At 44.1% G+C, this 24,536-nt stretch overlaps 1 protein-coding gene across 2 annotated transcripts in view; it reads left to right on the plus strand.

Moving 5' to 3' along the window:
* The first annotated feature begins 11,611 nt into the window (after positions 1-11,611).
* KANK1 (KN motif and ankyrin repeat domains 1) overlaps positions 11,612-24,536 on the plus strand; it is a 198,261-nt gene continuing 185,336 nt past the window's right edge. The window contains exon 1 of one of the 2 annotated variants that reach the window (XM_046663740.1): positions 11,612-11,988. The gene's annotated coding sequence lies outside the window, so the exon portion shown is untranslated. The remainder of the gene's footprint in view (positions 11,989-24,536) is intronic. The other variant, XM_046663739.1, reaches the window with a different exon arrangement.

Consider the following 24,536-nt stretch of genomic DNA (forward strand, 5'->3'; position numbering starts at 1 on the left):
TGCTCTTGCAAATACCTTAAATGTATTTCCTCTATAAATATAGGGAGTCTGTACCACCTGGACTGAAGACTGACTTGGATCTCGGGGCCAACAGAACTTTGTTCCAAGTTCCAAGGCCATCGTTGGAATCAGTGGGTCATCAACAGCACACTAGAGGGCACTGAGCTAAAGGTGGCGGCAGATGCATGGCATGCGCATGCTGGAGGGTAGGAGTGTGGGTGGAGGAACTGATGGTGGAACCTGCACGAATTATTCTGGGCAAGTCTGCTCAGTCTTCAAATGATGGAGGTGGGTCACAGCCAGTCTGCTCGTGATCCCTCATGGCAGAAGGTGGCCTGGTACCCACAGGAGGCTAGGGGACAGAGCTCAGCAGCCCCTTCCAGTTTTATTTTTTGAATTCTTGTGGAATTTGCATTTCACCCCCTAACAAAGGGTGTGCCTGCCTTGGGGATTCATGAAAACTTGACAAGAAATCAGCATTGTCCCCATCAAACCTAGGCCCCACTTTTCCAAGCTCTCATTTCCAGGTTTCCTCTTCCGTGGCTTTGCGTGATTTCATATTTATCTCGTAAGGAATCAGTCAGTGTGGCCACTAACTCCCTTCAAACTCAGTACGCACCAGTTCGTTTCCTCCACAGGTCCCTGCATATATGGAAGCGCACAGGGGCACGGTTTGGGTAAGTTGCGTGCATTTTGGTTGGGGTTTTTTCTGCAGTCAATGGTCTGCCCTCACCCTGTGCAATGTGGCAGGAATGTGAGGCCTGAGAGGCAAGGAGGGCAGAGCTGCTGGGGAGGGAGTGGCTTCACAGCCGGCAGGGAGGTGAGGGCCACACAAGTAACAGCAGGTTTCCTCCGCCTTTGCTGCCCATTCATGCTCCAAGAGGAAGAAAAGAAACAAGGGAAAACTTTCATTCGCCCTCAGATTATTTTATTCCAACTTGGAGAGAGAAAGCCTGGATTTCAGCCCTGTTTCTGCCACTTCTGAGTTGTTTGAACTTGATAGTGAGCTGATCTGTTACCGCAGCTGTGAAGGGAGCTCCAGTAATGTCTTTCCTGTCTCATTCACAGGATTATTGGGAGAATGCATGAGTCAATGGCTACGGAAAATGCTACACACCTACTCTGTGAAGAGGGAAGCGCCAAGAACAACTGCCACTTTCATTTGGGGTCAGGATTCTTGATTCCTGCTGTCTGTTGACGTCTATAATCTTGGTGTTATGCTTACAAGGGAGAGCCTCAAGCAGTATTAAGTATATTATTTTAAGAATGATGTGGCTTCTGGCATCATATTTTGAAAATCAAAGATTGTAATTTTAGGGATAATGGAATACTCAAAAGGGAGTATTCTGTAAAACTGAGGGCGTATGGTCAGCAGAGAGATATTCTTTACAAATACTGGACTACGAGTTAGGAGACGACCTCAAGTCCCTCCTCCGTCAGTGATCTTGAGCCATTGTGGCAACACATTCTGGGCCTCGTTCCCCCCCCATCTGTAAAATGGGGGTGTTTGACTCATTGTTTCTTAACTGGGGTGAATTCTGGAGTCACCTGGGAAGATCCCCAAAGGCAGAATTCTGGTTTTGTTTCTTGCTGTGTTTCTAAGGCATAGAAAAGTACTTGGCACAGGGTAAATACTCAATAAATATTTTTTTAATGAAATAACACTTTTAAAAAATTCACAGAGCAGGATCCAGTCCAGAATGCTCACATCGTATGGGCTAGAAACTGTACATACATTTTGTAAAAGCCCTCTGGATCATTTTGCCAAGCACTCTGGGCTTAAGAACCACTAAACCCAACAATCCCCAAGGTTCCTTCCCTGAAGAATTGTCAGATTTAGCAAAGAAAAATGTAAGACATCCAGTTAAATTTGAATTTCAGATAAACAATGAAAATGTTTTAGTGTAAATATGTACCATGCACTATTTGGTTGTCGCAAAACTTGTAGAAAGATGACTAGGTAAGGCTTCTGCTTAGGCTGATGGTTAGAGGCAGAGGGTGGCACCTTGAAACTGGCCCAGATTTGGGAATCAGACAGATAATCTTGGTCTGAGTCTCTGCCCTGATTGTGTGATCTGAACAAATTGCTCAACTTCACTGGGCTTCGTAACTCGAGTGTCTATCCTGTAGAGCTGCTGAAAGTATTGGAGATATTACAGGAATGATGGTAGCAGGTATCTGATAACGTTTAGCTGTTTTTACTGTTGGTTTGAAGAAAGAAACTCAGTATCAATGAGAACTTTGTTGAAACACTGTCAACTAGCAAACTGGCATTCTGAAATGACCAAGATTATAGATAATAGTTCTGGGCAGACCTGGGCAAAGTTAGAGGGAACGCTGATCTTCTTTAGCACAATACCTCTATGTGTGGGGGAACAAAACATACTAAAAATTAATAGATTATCCAGAATAAATAAAGGAAGGAAGTTCTTTCGTTTCATTCATTATAAAATGTCATTTGCTCAACTGACTTTTTCTAATGTCAAAGGTAAACATTTGTTCAGGTTTTACAGGGTCACTATACAGAGGGATAGACTATTATTTGGGCAGTGGAAGTACTTCAATCCTAACCTTGTTTCCCTCTCTTCTAGGTTAAAGACACAGTCTGTTTCTAGAGCTTCTGTTGTTTCTAGAAATTTCTAACGCATTTCTTCTGTTTAAAAAATACACATGCAACAAATATGAAATATTCATTAAAAGGAAATGGTTCTCTCTAGAAAAATCTATTTGGACAAAAATCTTTAGATAATTTCATTATCAAATGTGAAGAGCTACGGGTGGAAAATAAATTGACCATTACATTTTCAACTGAGCTACTCAGATATCAACTGCATACTTTAAGCCCCCTGTTGTTATTTCGTTGTCTATCCACCACATATTTATTGTTGAGCCTGTATTATATACTGGAGACTGTTCTAAGTGCTTGGGATCCTTAGTGAACAAAACAGACCCAAATCCTTGCCTCTGTGGAGCTTGTCTTCTGGGATAGAGAGAGAAACAGAAGCATCCTAGATAAGTGAGTTAAGTAGGATACAGATGGCGCAATCTGTTGGTGATGGAAGGAGCCATGCTGATCTGGGGGATGAGAAGAGGGGCGTCAAGCACAAATGACCTAAGGCAGGAGCCTGCCTGGAATGTTCCAAGAATAGCAAGGAGGCCAATGTGGCTGCCGTGGAGAGAGGACAGAGGGAGTAGGAGGAGAGAAGACCAAGTAACTATTATCCTAATCATGATAAAGGACTCCACGAATCTAACTTCCAGTTTTGAGTTTTAGTTTACTTACTCTGTGACTACAGGGAGATCCTGAACTGCTTACCTGGAATGGTGGTCCTTAACTTGTAAAACATGGGTAGGTTAGAGATTTACTTCACAAAACTATGACTAGAGGGAATCAGTATATAGCTTAGTGATGATGTATGTGCTTTAATGGATGGATCTGAGTTCACAGTCTGACTTCCTTACTTGCTAGAGGTGTGCCCTTGGGCAAGTTCCTTCAACTCTCTGTGCTTCAAGTTCCATCTCTATGAAATAAGGCAACTAAAAGTACCCCCTTTCAAACTGTGAGGGTTAGAGGAGAGGGTCTGTGTAAAATGCTTAGCACAGAGCTTGGCACATAGAAAGTACTAAATAAATATCATCATTATTTCTTGAAAAGTATAATTAGGAGGATTAGGTACTCTGAAATATCTATTTAATATTTAATATTTAATATCAAAACATGTTTTCAGTAAAAATGTCTTATTATTGTTATTACTAGTGGTAGCGAGCCTCCAAGATGATCCCCAATGATCCCTGTCTCTGAGTATTCACACCCTTGTATAGTCCCCTCCCACATTGTACCAGGATTGGTCTATGTGACCATAGAATATGGCAGAAGTGATGGTATGTCACTTTTGAGATTAAGTTATAAAAGACATTGTGGCTACCATCTTGGTCATTCATTCTCTCTCTCAATCATCACTTGTTCTGGGGGAAGCCAGCTGCCATGTCATGAGCAGCCCTAGGGAGAGGTATCCCTTATGGAGAAGTCCACGTGACAAGGAACTGAGGCTTTTTGCCAACACCATGTGCGTTAGGGCCTTCTTGGAAGTGAACCCACTAGCCTTGGTCAAGTCTTCAGATGAAAGCAGCCCTCACTGACGTCTCGACTGCCGCTTCATGAGACCCTGAGGCAGAACTATGCAGCTAAGCAGATCCCAGATTCCTGCCCCTCAGAAACTGAGATGATAAATGTTTGTTGTCTCAAACTTCTAAGTTTTGGGGTAATTTGTTTATGCAGCAATAAATAACTAATACAATAGTTTACATATATATATAAACAAACAATAGTTATACATATATATAAACAGACAATAGTTTATATATATAAACTTTTAAGTTTCTATGTTTTAATTAACTTTTGAATGTAAAGAATTTATTGGACCTGAACTTATTTCTATCGCTTTGATTTTTAAAAATCACTGGTGATCCTTGGCACCTTAGGAGCATTTATTTTTTACATAGTTGTTATCAGCATATATATTGGTGTATACATTCTACTTTGTATTTCATGTTTAGAATCATTTCATATGTACCTTTTTATTGGCTCTATAGCATTCTTCCCTACTGCTATGTCGCATCATCTCAAACATTCCCTGTTGTAGGACATTTGAGTTAATTTCAGTTTTCAAAATAATAACTGGTACAATAAAAACAGTGCCAATTAGCTGGGCAATGTGCTGAGGGTTAAATAGACAAGCTCCCTGTTCTTAGGTACATAGAAGACAGACAGCACAGAGGGGGCGAGTCCTAAGGCACACAGACTACCCACAGATGTTGAACACATGCATTCGTTAGACAAGCAAACTGCCCTTTAGGCCGACCTAAGATGGTGAGTGTAAAGAAGCTGGATGAACTTATTTGTTAAGATGATAATAATAATAATAATAGCTTTCGAGAATGCTGTGATTCCTGGAGAAATATAGGAATGACACTAGACAATAAAACCTTGGAAAAATCCTATAAGCGATTGCCTTGGCTCCAAGTCTCAAAGCAGAATTTCAGAGAGGGTACCCCTGAACTAAACCATTGTCCCCAGACTGTGTGTCTGCCCCTTCCCCTTTCAGCATTCTCCTCCCCTCCTTTAGCTGTGCTTTGTCAGGCTCCACAATTGTGGCAGGAAGAGAAAAGTCGCCTAAGCCCTTCTTTGTTGAAATTCAGCTCTATGTTGTACGTACCAGGTCTCCTTTGAACACAGCGCTCATTAAAAGGCTCCATGTAACCAGATCCTATGAGCAGGAGCCATCATTTCTCCAACTTGGTTGTTTCTGGTGCTCAACTGTTGACTTTACTCACCTTCCTGACAGGGTTTTGAGGGCCACCAGGTATGCAAGCACCTTTACATTTAAAAAATAATTCATGATTGAAGGGAGCTACACTTAATATACCAGTGAGCACTGGACATAACTAACTCTAAAACTTCATTAGTCTATGCCTGTGCCCATCAATCTATTGAACCAGATGTAGCCCTGCCAGTAGGGGAAAAAGTTAACACTTCTTTAGTGACAAGACTGAGGTTGTATTGACATCAGCATTCCTGATTAGGTTTCAGCTGTGATAATCCTCAGTTGAATGTGGGGCAGCCTCCTTCCCTCCCCTCCGTCCATGGAAGGCTCCCCTCCCCGGTCAGCTTCACTCACACAACCTTCAATTTTATCTGCCATTAAAAGTTTGCCTGATGAAAGGGCTTTGAGGCTGAAAAGACAGCCCAGTTGTTTGAAAACTACTGAGTTAGAGAATGGTGCTTTGAGGTCAAGGTTAAAAGGTCACTGGGGGGGCTGGCCTGGTGGCGTAGCAGTTAAGTGCGCATGTTCCACTTTGGCGGCCCCGTGTTCACTGGTTCGGATCCCAGGTGTGGACACAGCACCGCTTGGCAAGCCATGCTGTGGTAGGCATCCCACAAATAAAGTAGAGGAAGAGGGGCACAGATGTGAGCTCAGGGCCAGTCTTCCTCAACAAAAAGAGGAGGACTGGCAACAGATGTTAGCTCAGGGCTAATCTTCCTCAAAATAAAAAAAAGGTCACGGGATCAGGTTTTCCTTGCCAAGGGAGAAAAAGCTTCAGTGACAATGACTCAGTGCAAAGTTATCACTAACATAATTTTAAAAAACAAAAAAACCCGTAGTGCACTTGCTGTCCTTGCTGGAAGTGATCAGTGCTGGGTTCTACCTCTGCACTCCAGCAACCTGTGTTCGAATCCTGCCTCCACGACTTAGCACTGTGGCTTCCTGCAGATATGTGAATCTCCCTAAATCTCCATCTTCATTTCTGCAAAATGTGGATAATAGTCACACCTGCCTCACAGAAGAAGTAAGTTCTCGATAGGGGTTATCAATTATTAAAATGATATTGTTTTAATTATAATACTTTGCATCTCTTTCAAGCCAAAGGCTATCATATTACAGTTAATTTTGTATATGGAATAACTCCCCTAAAAGGCAGGTAGTTTCTTGAGATTCTTCATGTTTGTGTCCTATATAAAGCTTAACCCAGTGTTTTGGGCATAGTAGGCCCTCAATAAACACTTGTTAAATAAATAAATGTTCTAAATATACTGGGTCTGCAGAGACAGGCTTGCACACATAATCCCTCCACTTAGCATCCTCGGAGAATGTCATACACCTTTTGAATGCTCTATAAATATTTTATAATAGTAACAATGATATAACAAAGATTATAATTATGAATAAAGATTACTCTTCGCTCAAATTTCCTGAACCTAAGGTTATATCCTTCAGCAACATGTAAAACTTATTCATACAGGCTTCAGCCTAATGCAAACTGAACTCTGACTTACTTTGTAAAATATCTAAAGCCAATGTATCCATGAGTCCTTTACCATTCAAACAGTTTTTTCCAGGAACCAGCAGTACAGGACTATCACGTTATAGGCTGGAAGAAATTAGGTCCTGTTTTCTTTCTAGATTTAGATAATAATTATCTTATGTATTTTCTGACACAGTCAGCAGCTAGATTATTTTATATTCATTTCCTAAGCTTTGTAATGCTTACAATTAAGTGGCAAACCAGCTAGTGAAATCGGAGTTATGAGCTTTGGGCTATAGAGCCAGCCTTGTGGGCCATTGCCTTCTCTGTGTCAGCTTTCTCCAGCGAGGGAGGCTGGAGCGCTGTTTTGGAAGAGGAACCACAGAGCCACTGGCAGTACGTAAATCTTCCAGATTGTGAGTCACAGACTACTATATGTAATATTAATAAAAGTTCCTTAAGAAGAAGACTCCTTGGCGGCAGTAAGACCTTGGGCAAGGGTGAAGGAACACACAGCTTCCCTTAGTAAAATCTAGAAACTCCAAGGTTGGTGTTGGAAAAGGCTCTGTGGGTGGTGGGTCCAGCTGTCTCAACCACGCCATCCCCTCGTCCCCCAGTTCACCCCTTCTTTGAGGGAGACACACTTACGCCCGGGTTGGCACATGCACACTCTCTCTTTCACGCACACACACATTCTTGCCTCGTGTCTTGCCCTTAATATTCTGGCACAAAGACAGACAAAACCCCTTCCCTCACATCTCTAGAATATTTGGGAATGACAAAAACTTAAAAACGCTCAATGATAACTGGTATACATCCATTGAAAAAACAAAACACAAAAAAGGGAAACAAAGAAGAACAGGAGGAAGGAAATAACTTCCAGGACCTGCCCCAATTCCACTTGTCCCAAAGGTCTGGTACGACTTTGGTGACCTCTTGCCTGGGTATCCTCCTGGCTCTCTCCTGATTTATCTCCTTGTTGCCGTATATCTTACTGGGCCTGAGCGCACTGGGCACTCAGGGCACCAGGTTCCCACCTGCAGCATACTCAAGGCCCATTCTGGTCCAACTCAATCTTCGAGGTTTGATCCTTACTGTCACTTGACGAAGGAAGCACAGTAGATTCTATTTCCATTTTACCAACAAGGAGCGTGAGGCTCAGGGAGGTTCAAGAGTTGGCTGTGGCTATTTGCACACGATTCCTAGTCTATGGCAGATGACTGATTGCACTGCGTAAAGGTCCACTATGCAAATGGTCAGCTAGGGTGCTCTCAGAACCAGGCAGATGCTCTTTTTTTTTTTTTTTTTTGGGAGGAAGATTAGCCCTCAGCTAACTACTGCCAGTCCTCCTCTTTTTGCTGAGGAAGCCTGGCTCTGAGCTAACATCCGTGCCCATCTTCCTCTAGTTTATACGTGGGACGCCTACCACAGCATGGCTGGCAAGCAGTGCCATGTCCGCACCCGGGATCCGAACCAGCGAACCCCGGGCCGCCAAGAAGCGGAACGTGCGAACTTAACCGCCGCTGCGCCACCGGGCCGGCCCTTTTTTTTTTTATTTTTTATTTTTTTTATTTTTAAAGATTTTATTTTTTCCTTTTTCTCCCCAAAGCCCCCCGGTACATAGTTGTGTATTCTTCGTTGGTTCTTCTAGTTGTGGCATGTGGGACGCTGCCTCAGCGTGGTCTGATGAGCAGTGCCATGTCCGCGCCCAGGATTCGAACTAACGAAACACTGGGCCGCCTGCAGCGGAGCGCGCGAACTTAACCACTCGACCACGGGGCAGGCAGATGCTCTTTAACTGCAAATCTTGAGTAACTCGTGGTCATGTTCGTTATTAATGCACTAGATTAGCTTAACTGAATCCTGAGGGGATGGGCATATAAATAAAAACATACATATTGTACATACATACATATTGTACATACATACCTATTGTATGTTTTTATTTATATAAAATGTCCAGAATAGGCAAATACATAGAGACAAATTAGTTCTGAAGGGAAAGGAAGGAGAGGAGAAGGTTCTGAATCTGGGGATGCTGCCAGGAGGACAGTCCTCGTTATGACCCCAAGAATGGAGTGCAGGGCCAAATGATGTCATGGGGGGTGACAGCAAAGAAATAAATAATATGTGCTAAAAAAGGGCCTGAAGGAAATTTACTATAATCTTGACAGTAGCTATATCTAGAGGAGAGTCATAAGTAATTGCCATTTTTTTCTCTATCCTTCTTTATATTTTTCCAAAGATTTTTTCCTATAATAGGCAGGCATTACTGTTACAGTCTGAAAAACTATTACGTGTTAGCTCATAATGTGTTAGCTTATGTTATATTGTAACAATACACGACTATCAAATTAAATATATGTGCTGCAAAAGTCACTATCAAGAAAGTGAAGAGACAACCCACAGAACGGGAGAAAATATTTACAAATCTTGTATCAGTTACAGGACTAGTATCACTTACCAGATATAAGTAAAGACCTCTTACAACTCAACAATAAAAAGACACATAACCCAATTTAAAAATAGGCAAGGGATTTGAATAGACATGTCTCCAAAAGAAGGTATACAAATGGCCAATAAGGATATGAAAAGATGCTCAGCATCATTAGCCATTAGGGAAATGCAAATTAAAACCACGAGATACCACTTCATACCTACTAGGATATATATATCCATATTCAAAAAGATGACAATAACAACTGTTGGCAAGGATTTGGAGACATTAAAACCCTCATAATGGAAATGCAAAATAGTACAGCCATGTTGAAAAAGTTTGTTTGTTCCTCAAAAAGTTAATCAGAGTTACTATATAGCCAAGAAATTCTACTCCTAGCTATACACCCAAGAGAAATTAAAACATATGTTTACATGAAAACTTGTACATCAATTTCATAGCAGCATTATTCATAAGAGCCAAAAAGTAGAAATAATCCGAAATGTCCATTAATATATGAATGGATACACAAAATGTGGTATTATCCATACAAGGGAATATTATTCAGCTATAAAAAGGAATGAAGTAGTGATACATGCTATTGTATGGATGAACCCTGCAAACATTAAGTTTAAGAAGCCAGACCCGAAGGCTACATACCGCATGTTTTTATTTAGATAAAATGTCCAGAACAGGCAAATACATAGAGACAAAGTAGGTTAGTGGTTACCTGGGACTAAGGGGAGGGGTGGGGTACTGGAGAGTGACTGCCAATGAGTATGGGGTTTCTTATTGGAGTGATGGAAGTGTTCTGGAATTAGATAGTAGTAATGGTTGCACAACTTTGTGAATATATTCAAAATCACTGAATTGTACGCTTTGAGTAATTTTATGGTATGTGGATCGTATCTGAATAAAAAAATGGCTAAAAATGAAGTAGAATTTCAAGTACACATCCACTAACAATTCCGGATCTGCCACATTTTTGATTGATTAGCTTTGCTTACTTTCCAGGGCCTCTGAAATAAAGGTTTATCGACTAAATGTAAGTAAGGAGGAATGAAGGGTGGAGGGCACTTTGTGTACACAGGATCCCCCTGCCTCTGATTCTCCCCTCATCACTTGGGGAATGATTATTCTCTTCATAGAATTGTAGACACTTTTTGGGGGGAAGATGGAGATTTTAGAGATCTACTGAATCCATACAACCTCTTCTACAGATGAAGAAACTGAGGCCTTTCAAAGAGTTTGCTTACTGTTACCTGGTGAGCTGCAAAGGAGCTGAGACTAAAAATGACATTTCCTGTCCCCGGGAATCTTTGAGCTGCCCTTTGCCCGTCCTCTTAACAGACAGGGGCTATCAATTTCAGGAATTCGCAGGTGTGCTTTGCCGTGAGCACGTAAGGAAACTGATTTCACAGCCTCTTCGCCCCAGAGGCCAGCATTTCGCCTAGTGAAGTTGGATGACTCTTCACTTTAACCCAGTTGCAAAAAGACTATGACGTATGTAAGGTCCTGGAGGTTTCTGCAGTGCTGGAGAGCCCAGGGGAGGACACCCCTCCTGAAGAAAATCAGTGATTGGAGAGCTGGCATTAATGGTTTTTGCCTTGGTACTACTTGGTTTTTATGAAATCAGTTCTCCCGTCCGATCCCCCAAGCTCTTCCTCTATTTAAACCATCTTCAGTTTGAAAGAAGACTCCTGTCACAGCTTTTCATCCCCTACTCCTCTCTCTTGCACCCACTGCGATTGCTCTGAATCCAGTGACTGACTTCCTAGTGCCGTCCTCAGCTCCCGAGGCAGGCGCTGCGTCTCCTATGGCGTCCCCCGAACAGCTGCACCCTTCCGGACACGCATCCGCTCCTTTCCACCAAGAACTCTGACTTGCAGCCGAGCGGGAGCCAGCGCACGGAGGACACAGAGCCCGTCCAGAGAACAGAGGGAAGTTCAGCCGCCAGGGACCGTCCCGTTCAGGCACCTGCACGAAACGAGAGCTCTGCCCGCTCCAGAGTCATGCTCTCACCAGGGGCCAGAGAACAAACCCACCGACACAGAGCAATTTCTTAGCGGAGGGGAGGGAGGGGGAGGGAGGGGGAGGGAGGGGGCGGGAAAAAGGCGCTGGGCGGGGGTATCAACCATGCCCGCCTCCCGCGTCCAGGTACCCTCCCTGTCAAAGATAACAGAACCCAACTGACGCAAGTCTCCCTGGGGGATGGACTTTTTTCCTTCCCTCGGGGAAAAAAGTAAACACACGTGGGCAGAAGGAACATGCTGGGGCGGAGGGAGCTCCCCGCTCGTTCTCGCGGTGCAGAAGCCAGCGGGCCGGGCTGAGGCGGAGGAGGTGCGCGAAGGTGCCTCTTGGGCATGGTGGAGTCAGAGCGGCGCGCAAGCGCACTGGGCCCGCCCGCCCGCCCGCAGGTCCTGGGGTACAAAGACAGCGCCGCGGAGAGCCGTGGTTCCCTGAGGTCTTAGGAGCCGCCTGGGGCTCCCTTCCGCCCAGCTCCGGGGCGCAGCCACGTCGTTTCCCACCCGGTGTCTGAGGCTTGCTAGTTTCCCCTCGATATCTTCGCCCTCGCAGGCTCTGCAGGGCCCGGGTGGATCCGGTGCGTTTCAGGGTTTAATTCTGGCGCTCGCAAGCCAGGGCCGGCTCCGCCCCCTCCGCTCCGCCCCCTCCTCCGAGGTCTGGGAGCAGCGGCCGAGCCAGCGAGCGGCTGGCGGGTCGCAGCAGGTTGGGAGGAACGCCTAGAGGTGAGTGGAGCCGGGGTCGACGCTGCGCCCTTTCTCCCCAGGCTGGGTGCGGGGGCGGCCGGACCCTCACCCCTGCCCCGCGCCGCTCTGCGCGCAGTCGGGCAAACTTGGCGCGCGCCGGGGGCGCACGGCGGCCGTGGCGGTGGCGGAGGGCAACCCCCGCGGACTCCCCCTCGCCCGGGTTCCCCCGGCGGCCTCGAGGCTGGCCTGGGGACTGGGTTCGAGAGGTTCCTTGGGCCCCGCGGCCGGCCGGCTTTGGCGCGCGCTGCGGCGGCGGGGCAGGACCGGGCTGGAAGGGGAGCGCCGCCCGCCAGGCTCGGGGCAGCGGGAAAGTCCGGGCCCGGCCGGGCGGCGGGAGGGTGCAGGCGCTTCTCGGCCCGGGGTCCGGGCGCACGGCCCTTGGGAGCCCCCGGGCCATTTATTAGCCCGCGATGGGGTGGCAGACCCACTCTTAGGCGTCTCCCGGAGAAGTTGTCGGCTCCGCTCCGCAGGAGGGAGTGGCGATCGACCCCTTTATGTCCCAAAGCGGCAGGTGGCCTCGGGTCGCCCTCAGCCGACTGGGAGATGGCTCCGGCCAGGGTTGGAGGGGTCGAGAGGTGGGGGAGGGGTGTGGGAGAGCTCTGGGCCTACTGGGGCCCGCCGTCCCCGGCCCGGACAGTGGGGGCATCTGGAGGATCCGCGGGGTCTTGTCCAGGGAGGGTGCGAGCGCCCGTAAGTGGGCTTGATCCCTCAACGCCCCCCTCTTCCAAGCCACTTCGGCAAACACGCAAGGAATCCTGCGCTCACGGCCGCCACCTCCCCTTCATCCATCCCTCTCCACCTGGGTCCCCGTGGAACTTCCAGAGGCACCTCTTGGCGGTGGGTCCTGCAAGTCAGCAAGAGTTGTGCTGCGCCGGCGTGACTCGGTGAGGGCTTTGGCGGAGTCGGCGTTAAAAACAATCTATGGCGTCCCCCAGCGCTCGCTGGCTGCACGTCGTCTCTGCGGAGGCTCGTCTTGTCGTATTAATGGGTGTTCTATCAGAATGAGATCCCTGAAACTAACAAGGAAGGTTAATCATCCAGATCTGTAATTGTGCAGGTTCTTGCTCCACCGTCACCCCCTCACCTCTGAGCTGGACGGACATCAGGGCCTGCCCTTATGTTTAATTCATTAGTTTATTTAACTTGATTTTTAGGTGGTACTTAGCTGTTCATCTACTAGTTGCTCCTTTCATCCAACTTTCTCTACCAAAAAGTTGGGCTCTCCCACATTTTATTTATTTAAAAACAGATATAATAAACATGCCATAAATTTACTGTTTTAAAATGTACAATTCGGTGGTTTTTAGTATATTCACAAAATTATGCAGTCATCACTACTGTCTAATTCCAGAACATCTTCTTTACTCCAAAAAGAAACCCGGTACCCATTAGCGATCACTCCCCATTTCCCCAGCCTCCACGCATTCATTTTAAGGTGACGTTTTCCCAAGATGGAGATTGGATGAGAAAACTGAGAGGTTATTAACTTTGGTTCTTTTTGAGTTAATAGACTTGGGGAAAGGTGCTGTTGCTGAGGCAGTGGGGAAAAAAATTAAGTATGGGCTGTCCTATGGTGAGATTATAATTTCTAAGGATGGAGGAGAAGCGGCCAGTGGAGGAATTATTGCCTCCTTTAGAGATAGTACAGGGGCCGGCCTCGTGGCGCAGCGGTTAAGTGCGCACGTTCCGCTTCTCCAGCCCGGGGTTCGCCAGTTCTGATCCCGGGTGCAGACATGGCACCTCTTGGCAAGCCATGCGGTGGCAGGCGTCCTACATATAAAGTATAGGAAGGTGGGCACAGACGTTAGCTCAGGGCCAGTCTTTCTCAGCAAAAAGGAGGGTTGGCAGCAGATGTTAGCTCAGGGCTAATCTTCCTCCAAAAAAAAAAAAAAAGGTACAGAAATTAGGAATGCATTTTATCCCGTGGCGGGGCTGGGGCTCTCATTCTGCACTCTAAATTTGCCAAGTCCACAGATCACTCTAGTTGAGGTTCTACCCCAGCAAAAGTGAGTTCTGTTTTGTGGATGTGTGTGTTTTGGGGGAGGAGGTATTAGAGAGAAAAAGGGCTGCAGGTTTAAAAATAGTTTTGTTTTAAATCATCCAAACTGGCCCCAAGGAAAGAAACCACAGGCAAATGGCCGCTAGAATCGGTATATTCAAGACGTAGGTTCATTTCGTGAGTATCGGCATTTGCTCACAAATAGTCCGGTGAGCTGTTGTCCTCTCAGGCCTTAACCCCCTAGGCCAGGGAGGAGGAGGCAAGGATGGGAAAGAGTCTAGTTCAAGGAAATTCCCGGAAGTTGGGAGGTGAGTAGGAGAATGTCAGAAAAGGGAGTGCTGGTGGGAGCTGTTTGTTAAAACAGAGTGGCTGTGGGGTGAGCAGATTCAGAAGCAGCAAAGGGGATTTCCATGAAAAATTCCACTTCTCGGGCATTTGTTGCATTATTTGTGCGTGTTTTAAAATCACATTTTAGTGAGCAGAGTTGAAGCTATCCAAATTACACAACCACCAGTAGGCTTCTCTTCCGCTCTCCAGTCAAATAGAGAAGCCAAGTTGGTTTCAAGTGTTACAGGACATTTTAAGCCTGTTACATGGGTGGCTTGGCTTGTGCCATCTCTTTTTTTTTTTTAAGTAATTTTTAAAGTTGAACTATAACATACACGTAAATTTTAAGTGTACAATTTGATGGATTTTCACAAAGTGAACATAAACTTATAACCAGAAACAGAGCTTTGCCATTTTGTGGAAGACCCCCATGTTTTTTCCAATCACTGTCTCTCCCCAAGGGTAACCACTGTCCCAACCATTGATGAGTTTTGCCTCTTTTCATGTTATATATACATGAGGTCATATAGTATGTATTTTTTTTTTTTGTATCTGGTTTCTTTCTCTCAAAATTATGTTCGCGAGATTTAGCCCTGTTGTCGCATGTGGCTGTTAGTTCTGTCATTACCATCGCTGTCCAGTATTCCATGTGTGACTATACCCCAATTTATTTATCCACTGTAGGGTTGATGGGCATTTGAGTAGTTTCCAAATTTGTCTATGGCAAATAGTGTGACTGTGAATGTTCCAGTACGTGTCTTGATACACGTGCACATGTTTCTATAGGGTATATACTCAGGAGTAGAATTGCCGAGTTCTAAACTAGTGTTCAGTTTAGAAGATTCTCCCAAATAGATTCCAGAGTGGCTGTATCATTTATCCTTCTACTGGCAGGTATGAGAGTTCTGTCCATCTTTTTTTAAATTGCAAAAGCAGAAGACCTACAGAATTTGGCAGATGGACAAAAGGTGACCTGTATTTACCCCATCTCGGTAGACTGATTATTTCTGTGTTCACTACCAGTGCTTTTCCATATCTGTTCATATTTTTATGGAGTCATAATCCTAATATTCAATTTTGTTTTTTGTTTATGTCTTAACACTACATCTTAATATTACTCTAGTCTCTATGACTTTTTAACCTCTATACACGTCCATAATCCCATGGATATGTTTTCATTTAACAATTCCTCCATTACTGGAAATGTGTGTTAATTTTTGGAGTTTTACCACTATGTGTTGCTGCAGGGATCATCTTTGTACATAGATGTTTTTTCATTTCTTTTGGATTATTTCATAAACTAGAGACTTTATGGTTTTAGATCCTTATTGTTACACTGCTACTTGCGAAATTGAGTTGTCCATGAATCTAGTACAGAATTGATAAAAGAAGTCTTTAAGTTGCTAGTATGTTACCTGCAAAAAGGTGCCTCATTGATTTAAATTGCAATTCTCGAAATAATGATGGGGTTGACCGTGATGTCTTCTTTATAAATAGCGTAAATGGAACTTTTGTTATTATCTCATTTACCAGTCACATACTGTTTCTCTTTATAGGATATCTTTTGCAAAGATATTGAGCCAGGAACTTTAGAGGATACAAGAAGGACCATTCCATTCCAAGTAGTTTATTGTCCAGAAATGATATATAAAAATTACGAATGCCTCTTAGACAGAATCCTTATGTATGACACAGAAGTATTTAGTTCGCTTAACAGATATTGAGTGCTTATATGAGTTCTGAGTCAAAAGAGGTCTTGCTTGTCTGCATGGTTAAGATTGCCTTCCCTAAAAACTAAAACTTGAACTGAGCTTTAAGAGATCTTGAGAAATTGGCTAGGGAGCAGGTGTCTCAGAAGGAAAAAGACCACTGAGCCATCCCGAGGGGAGAGATTAATGGTGCACAGGCCACTCTGCACAATTGGGAGGATACTGGTTTCCTTTCCATTCTTTTTCTGGAAGTTACTGAAAATAAACAAACTAATATAAAGGCAGAAAAAATAGCGAGAGCAAAAAGCCTCACAGAGCCCCTAGCAGGTGGGGAGATATAAAGATGCAGAATTGTAGAAGGAGGCAGAAGGATGTAAATATTCGATATGATGGCTCATTCTGGAAATGTAGGGGATGGAGAAATTAATGCTGAGTAGAGAGATTTGGGTGATGTTTAGGGAGACTGGACCTTGAAGGATGTATCCAGGTGGAGATTAGAGTGAAGGGCATTGCTGTTTAGGCAATGGCTTTTGAGGAAGCAAGGCAGTCCAGCAGTGCTTGACACATAATAGGATGGCCAGTCACATGCTTGGAGACCCAGGTGAATGGCAACTTGAGACTGTACCTTCTTCCATTGGCTCGTGACTGCTGATCCAGCCTGGCGATCTTTGTGGAAATGTAGCTCTGGACCCAGCCTGGCTAGTTTGAAACCAGGTTCTGCTGCTTGCTGTGTGATCTTTGGCATAGTTACCAAACCTCTCTCTATGCCTCAATTTCCCATCTATAAAATGGGCAAATTAAAAGCATGCCCCTCCTGGGGTTATCGTGAGGATTAAATGAGTTAAAACACATAGAGTACTTAGAAGACTGCCTGGCACACAGTACGTGCTAAACATATTTGCTGTTGTTTCTTTAATTTTTAAATATTTTTTCCAGCTTTATTGAGGTGTAATCGACAAATAAAATTGTAAGACATTAGAAGTGTACATCATGATGATTTAATATACATATACATTGCAAGAATTCCTCCCCTCTAGTTAATTAACACATCCATCACTATATACGTATTTTGTGTGTGTGTGTGAGAACATTTAAGTTCTACTCTCTTAGCAAGTTTCGGTTATACAATACAGTGTTGTTAAACTTCTAAAGTAGTGTTTGCACATAGTAAGAATAATACAAAAAACAAAGAAGGGTTTAAAATGAAAACCCATCGCTCCTCTCTGATCCCGGCTCAGCTGCCGTCTCTTCTCAGTGTGATAACTGTTGACCGTGTTTTTAGTTCTTCTGGTGGTTATCATTGAACAAATTGCCTCGTAATCTAGTGGCTTAAACAATTGTTTCATGGTATTTTGGATTCCGTGGGTCAGGGATTCAGGCAGGGCCTGGCTGGGGCCGTCTGCTCCTTGTGAGGTCTCTCTGTAATACCCAGTTGGTGAATGGGTTGGTCGGAAGGGTCCAGGAAGGCTTTGCTCCCATGTTGTATGCCTTGGCAGGGGATGGCTGGAAGGCTGGGCTCACTATTGACTGTGGACCAGAGCACCTGCACGTGGGGACTTCAGCATCATGGCCCCAGGTAGTCAGACTAGTTATGTGGCCACCAGCTTCCCTGTGTATTGATCATGGTTCTCTAGAGAAACAGAACCAATAGGATATGTATATGTTCACAGAAGATTTATTATAAGGAATTGGCTTACACGATTATGGAGGCTGGCAAGTCCAAAATCTGTTGTGTGGGCCAGCAGACTGGAGACCCAGGAGAGCCAGTGGTTCAGATGACGAGCAAAGGCAGTCTACTGGAGAATTCCCTCTTGCTCAGGGACGCTGGTCTTTTTGTCCTAGTCAGGCTTCAACTGATTGGATGAGGCCCACCCATATTATGGAGGGCATTCTGCTTTACCCAAAGTTCACTGATTAAAATGTTAATCTCAGGGCCAGCCCCAGTGGCCTAGTGGTTAAGTCCAGGGTACTCTGCTTTGGCAGCCTGGGTTTGGTTTCCAGGTGCAGACCTACAACACTCAGCCACCATGCTCTGGTGGTGACCTACATGCAAAAAGAGGAAGATTGGCAGCAGATGTTAGCTTAGGGTGAATCTTCCCCAGCAAAAAAAAAACAAAAAAAAAAAGTTAATCTCATCCAAAAACACCCTTCATGTTGACACATAAAATTAACTCAAGGTATGAGCACCTCAAGTGAACCAGTTGGAAGCTCCATGGCTTTTTATGACCTAGCCCCAGAAGTTATATGACTTCCCTTTACCAAACTTTATTGGTTGGAGCAGTCACAAAGCCTGCTCAGACTCAAGGGGAGGGGACATTGACCTGCCACCTGATGGGAAGAATGTCAGAGAATTTGCAGTATTCTTTTTAAACTGCCACAGCGTGCACTTGATTTCACAAATTTAACAATAGCTGTTACCTCCCTGCTAAGGAAAAAGTGGGATTTATGTTACCTCCCACATCTCTTCTCCTCCCCTGTTCCTCCCAATTTGATTATGTATCCTATTATTTTTTGTTCTCTTTTTTCAGTTACCTTTATAATTTTAAATAAAGCATTCTATACTTGACAAGGCCATAGAGAGGTGGAAAACTCAGGTGTGTTGGGGTGTGTGTATCTGTTTGGGAGGGGCAATGAAGGAGAACAATGGAACTGTGTTGAATGGGAGAGGCCTGACAAGGAGGCACTTATTAAAACGCTCCAGCCACTAGATGTGTGAATTGTCTGTGAGGATGGACTCTGCATGAGCACAGCAGGTGACTTAATCCAACGGTTTTTATTTTCTCTCTTTGGCTTTTAAACTCAGATACCTGTTTACCTTTTCGTTGCCTTGAGCTTTGCATTTAAAGTATGGATGCTGGAAGCAAATGATGTTCTGCCTGATGAAGAATCTTAGAACAGATACACTGTTGAGTTGCGTATTTGTGTATGGATATATACACTAGAAGGACCTGTCACAAATAGGTATCCTTATGCTGTTTTTCATTACAGAAGCAATCAGGTAATTGGAAACAGTTATACATTTCAGTGTCAGGAACCCTGTAGCCCTGTTGGAAGGTTTTTTTAAAATTCATTTAGTTAATGGAATTGAGCAATGGGGATTAGTTTAGCTCTCAGAAGACGTACTAATCCCTTTTCATAATTATCTGGTCTCCTGAGATGCACACAGGAACCTCTGTTCTTGCTCATTTACATTTATTGCATATTGCAGATAAAACTAGATTTGATATTTATTTTATGTTTACAGGCAAGAAGGTAAATTTGTTGATATCTGCATTACATTTTTGGCTAGATTTGTTCAGATTTCTGTTGGTAATTCTGACTGGTTCACCCTTTGATCTTGGGGAAAATAGGAAAAAATAATTAGAACAAAGGTAGAAATCAAGCCTGAATTAATCCATCCTTGCTCCCTCCCCCTTTGTATTCTTCTCAGCAGAGCTGCGCTTTCCTTTAAAAATAACTGCTTAAGAGTAACCCTTTTTAGGGGCTGGAATTGCCCCTATTGTATGATGCTGTGACTCACTTTTCTGCCAAATATTCACTCATCTCCCTTCTCAAGCCGACCATCTTTGTATCATACCCCCTTCCAGCCACTACTCTCACCCAAACAGTGTTCTTCTAAAATCGTAGTTTCCTTTTGTCAGTTTTTGAACTTTATTTACATGGAATCACAGAGTGTATACTCTTTTGTGTCTAGCTTCTATCCCTCCATGTTATATGTGTCAGATTGATCCGTGTTGTTTTACATGGGTATGGATTATTCTCATGGCTGCCTGGTTTTCCATTGTGTGAATATACCACCGTTTATTCATCCTACCGGAGATGTACGTTGGGTTGTTTCCAGTTTGGGACCAATATGAACAGTGCTGTCTTGAACAAATTTGTGCATGTTTTCTAGTGAACATGTGTGTACACTTCTGTTAGATATATATCTAGGAGTGGAACTGTTGGGCCACACATTTCAGATATAGTGGAGACTGCCAAAGTGGTTTTATTAATTTATGTTCCCAGCAGTGGGTGTGTGAGTTCTAGTTGTTCCACGTTCTTGCCAATGCTTGTTGTTATCTGTTGTCTTATTTTAGCCAATCTGGTAAATGTGTGCTATTGAATTCCTCGGACTAGTGAAGATGAGCGCCTCAAGAAGGACTCAGGCTCTTTTTATTTAAGGCCTGATGAGATAGACAAGCAAGGCCAGATAAAGAATTCATCTAGAGACTTCCTATGAGTTTTTTAATTGATCTAGCTGTTCTCTTCCTCCATGCTATAAAATTCGTTTCTGGTGGAGTGTTTTAATTTAGTGGGAGATGTATTTCAAGGAATATACAACTAATAAAAGTTTGAAGAATGGAAGTCTATAAATAAATTCTACTGGTTCTGAGAATTGAAGTATTCAGCATATTTGAAGACTGAAATTTTCTTCATGCTGTCTTACTCTTTCAACTTTTCTAATTTGTTAAATCAATCAATTTATTTTTTTACCATTCACTGTGACTTTTTTTTTTTTGAGGAAGATTAGACCTGAGCTAACATCTGCTGCCAATCCTCCTCTTTTTGCTGAGGAAGACTGGCCCTGAGCTAACATCAGTGCCCATCTTCCTCTACTGTATATGTGGGATGCCTGCCACAGCATGGCTTGCCAAGCAGTGCCATGTCCGTACCCGGGATCCGAACCGGCGAACCCTGGGCCACCAAAGCGGAACATTGGAACTTAACTGCTGCGCCACTGGGCCGGCCCCAACTGTGACATTTTTATAGAGGAATTTGTCTGAGTCATGCTCTGCAGTTGGTCAGGAATTAAATTTCCACGTGAGAATGTAGAAGAAAATTTGAGTTCTTGCCGTATTATCTTTTAAAGGAAAAAAGGAAAGGGGCGTTAACACGGATCAGTTGGATGTTATGAAGCTTCCAGCGGCAGTGCTGTAAGTTTCTGCCCTTTCCTGGAAGATGAAATGAGCAGTTTTGATGAAACTGAACATATGATTTGGTGTGCTTGAGTTTGTTTTGATTTATTTCCTGTTGACCTTTTGAAATTTCATCGTTCAGGTTCTATTTAGGGCACTTATTTTATCTTCTCAATTGTTTCTTTTTGAGGACTGTGCACCTCCTTCGGAATGCAGCCTAGCTTTGCACTTATTCAGTGCATGTGTTCCATCTTCCCTTAAACAGTATTAGGGGTATTGCTGATCAAGGGGTAGACACTGTTGGTCTTAAGTGCCTTTAAGGTGTTTGTCTGTACTGTTTGGCCTCTTGGTGGCAAGATTAAATTCTGGTGGCGTAACCTAAAGGGTCTTTGGAGAACCCAGGCTTCTGACCTTGAGGACAGAATAAGATTTCTCTGCCTGTAGGGACACCACGCTTTGATCTCCTTTCAGAGTTAGAATTCGGGCGTGGGAGGAGAGTTTGCTGAAGCCCTATCAAGGAGAGAAGGTTGGGAGAGAAACAATTCAAGTTTACTTATCACAACTTAAAGTTTCTTAGCCCTGGCAGGGTTTCAGTAACAATTGGGAGAAGCAATTCAAATCGGTTACTGCTATGAAAGTTTTTGTATATTATTTAAATTTTTTTTTTTAAGTTGAGGGAATTCAAGGTTAGTCCTCTTATGAAGTCGTGTGAACTTACTTGTGTTCCAGTAGTTTTTAGTCGGGGGAGGAGGAAAGAGGAACAGTTGTGAAACTGGAGTGGGATCTGAGAATTGTCCATAATGCTGGGAGTGACAGTGAGGTGGGTGGGAGGCACTGGTTTGAGGAATGGCAGAGCCTTTTTCCGGAGAGCTAGGTGGAAGGGGGATGACTAGGTTATGCTTTGTAGGAAGTCGAAAATAGTTTTGACTGACAATGCATGATTATCTCAGTACCATGCTGAGGCTGCCAGATCTGCATAAAGGTACCAATTCATCAATTATCATAGTGGTTTAGGTGCCCACTGTGTGGTAACCTGTCATTTAGGTGATCAGGAATTCCGTGCTTCCATCAGCTAAAGTTTAAATGTTGTGGTTATAAAGAGATCTGTCCTAATGAGACTTAATCCCCACCTGCCAGGGATGCATCTGAGTCTCGTTGTTGCTCCACCACTCCTGTCCACATGCCCCTTCTTCCTTTGCGTGTGAACTTGGAGTCATGAGGGTGCTATAAGTTATCCTCCCCAGATTCAGTGGACTCTGTTTTGTCAGGAGAGTTGTCATCAGGTTTTGGGCTAATAGAGAAAAAGAACTGTTTCTTTCTCTTTGTTTTCTTAGGTTTATTTTAGCCAACCTCAGGAAACAAAAGCCTACTGTCTGGATGTTCATGGGAGACAGGAAAACCTAATTGGAAGGCCTTTGTTTTCCTTAGGTGCAATACTGTGTCCTCATCTGGCTTTTTCACACCTAGAGAACCAAAGTGTCTCTCATTCAGAAACACAGTGCTGCTGTGTCTGGGCTCAGTTCCGCCCATCGTGGGGAAGGTGTGCCAGCGGTCCCCTCTTGAAGTCAAGAATGAGTCAGAAGACTTGAGGACTCTTAGCCAGCCCAGAAGGATTCAGTAAAGCCGCTTTAGTTCATGGAACAAACTGTCACTCTTCCTGCTCTGTCAACTTCACTGGCAAGAGGAGGAAATACTGCTTAAGGACCTTGAAGTTTATATACTTTGTGAATCATTTTCTTGGGAACTTTCTCTTTCAAAGAAAAAGTGTGGCAAACCTCTGGCCTCACATCCAGTTTCACCAAATAACTGTGCCTCCCTGTTTGCCTGCTTTTGAGTCCTGACTTAAAGCTGGGGCTCATGTGTTGATGTGTGTATTTAAGCCTGGGTCCCAGGTGGGGTTGGGGCGCTGAAACCATGGAAACGCTGCTTCATCCTGAGCATCTCCTTCTCTCTCCTTGACCCTCAGTGACCCAGGGCAGCTTTTCCTTTCCCATTTCTTCCCCATTTTTTTACCTTTATTTTTGGGCTGGTCGGGCTGAAGAGATCTGATTCAATATAGGTTAGGGGCTTGGGCTCCGGAGGCTCAACTCTACCATTTCCTGCCAGGCATGTGTTTGCTTTGCCTCTGTGTGTCTGAAAAGAAACCTTAATATTGGGGCCGGCCCGGTGGCGCAGCAGTTAAGTTCCCATGTTCTGCTTCTTGGCGGCCCGGGGTTCGCCGGTTCAGATCCCGGGTGCAGACATGGCATCGCTTGGCAAGCCATTCTGTGGTAGGCGTCCCACATATAAAGGAGAGGAAGATGGGCATGGATGTTAGCTCAGGGCCAGACTTCCTCAGCAAAAATAGGAGGACTGGCAGTAGTTAGCTCAGGGCTAATCTTCCTCAAAAAAAAAAAGAAACCTTAATATCATGCACAGTGTTTAAGTGTCTTGGTGTGGAGAGAGGGACGAGAGAACAGGGAGTGAAGATGGAGGAATGAATACCTAGGCTATAGTGTTTCCTGACTATAAAACTCTCTGGGAAAAAAATCTCCAAAGAGGTGTCTTGTTTGCTTATGGCCGGTGGAGCAGAGAAAGGGCTGTGATCCTGGGGTGGTGCACAGTGGATCAAAGAAGAACCCTGGGAGCACATAAAAGGGCAGAGGCGGGCTCAGGGGCCTGCGTCCAGGAGGAAACCCCAGCTCCATGAAGTGCCATCTCCCTTGCCCCTTCTCTGCAAGCTCTTCCACAGTTTTGAGCAAAATAATTTTTCTCTGCCTGTAACATGGGGATAAGGAGAGATACTGCACAGAGGAACTGAGAGGATCAATGAGACAATAGATGTGTGAGCCTTACCCGAGCTTTGTTGAAATCTGATTGTTCCTCCTGCTGCCCCATGCCAAGGAAACTTTCACTGGTTGTTTAGGATAATGGGATTCCTGGTCATTGCTGGGAAGTTGTTGGGGTTGGGGTACTTGTCTGTGGGGGTGCTGGGATGGGGAAAGATAAGATGCGTTAGTCCCCTAAGTTGGTGCTCTGAACTTCTCTTCTGGGAAATACTCTGCAGGACTGCTGGTAGTGCAAACCATTCACCATTTATAACAGTGTTTCCAGGATATAATGGATAAATATGCTTGATAAACTGTGGGCATAGTACTACTTGTTAAATTGGTGATTCTGTGTATCTGAAGCTTTGGGGAAGTTAGGATAGTAATATTGTATTTTTAGTCCAGGGCCTATGCAAAGACTAGTTCACATTCAGTTAACTAGTGAACTTTCCTTAAATTGGTGACTATATAGACCCAGAGGATTAGGTCTTATTTCTCGCAGCAACATATGCTATTTTGCCTGTTCTCATGTTCATTAAAATTAAGAACTTTCATTCAGCAGTACAAATTAAGACTGAAAAGACAAGTCACAAAGTAAAAGATATTTGTCATACATATGTCCAACAAGTAACTTGTCCAGAATATGGAAAGGACAGCTACAAGTCAGTAAGAAAAACAGAAAACCTAATTTTATTTTATTTATTTATTTATTTTTGAAGATTTTATTTTTCCTTTTTCTCCCAAAGCCCCCCGGTACATAGTTGCATATTTTTAGTTGTGGGTCCTT

The sequence above is a fragment of the Equus quagga genome, chromosome 6 (genome assembly GCF_021613505.1).
Source record: "Equus quagga isolate Etosha38 chromosome 6, UCLA_HA_Equagga_1.0, whole genome shotgun sequence".
NCBI classification, from domain to species: Eukaryota; Metazoa; Chordata; class Mammalia; order Perissodactyla; family Equidae; genus Equus; species Equus quagga.